The sequence below is a fragment of the Octopus bimaculoides genome, chromosome 7 (genome assembly GCF_001194135.2).
Source record: "Octopus bimaculoides isolate UCB-OBI-ISO-001 chromosome 7, ASM119413v2, whole genome shotgun sequence".
Classification (NCBI taxonomy): Eukaryota; Metazoa; Mollusca; class Cephalopoda; order Octopoda; family Octopodidae; genus Octopus; species Octopus bimaculoides.
The window spans coordinates 92,124,901-92,125,556 of record NC_068987.1 but is presented as its reverse complement, the minus strand read 5'-3'; positions in this window follow the sequence as shown (position 1 = coordinate 92,125,556).

Sequence of the window (656 nt, the reverse complement as noted above, 5' to 3'; positions counted from 1 at the left end):
ATATATACATATATATACACCAATACCCTAGATGTTATTTACTTTTAAATATTTTATTTTTGTAAACGATTTCGCTCATGTTTTATTCCTTTCATCCAATTTTGCATTCATCTTTTGCATAGTTTCATTCTGAGAAATGCCACCAACTTAATCACCCTCATTGTTATCAGTGTCCACACTGCCATCATTGTCATTCAACCACAAATATAATCATCATCATCCACAACATCACCATCTTCACCGATGGCAGGGACAAAAAAGTCAACATCAGCATCAAGTTTAACATCAGCATAATCGCATGTATCGTCTTTGTTTCCTTCCTTTCGCCTCGTTTTCTTATCTAAATTTTCTTCATTCATCATCACGTCTTTTACTTTCTCCCCTCCCAACCATACATCCCTCCACGTTATTGTCAATCTCTGGGAAAGCAACTCGAACTCCCCCAGAGCTACCCTATTCTGTTCTTTGCCACCTCTTTTTCTTTCATTCTCTCTCTCTCTTTCTCTCTCGCTCTGTCTCTCTCTCTCTCTCTCTCTCTCTCTCCCTCTCTCTTGCATATGAGTGTGTGTGCATGCGTACATATTTGCATCTATAGATGAATGTATATGTATGTATATGTGTGTCTCTACATACATTTATATATATATATATATATA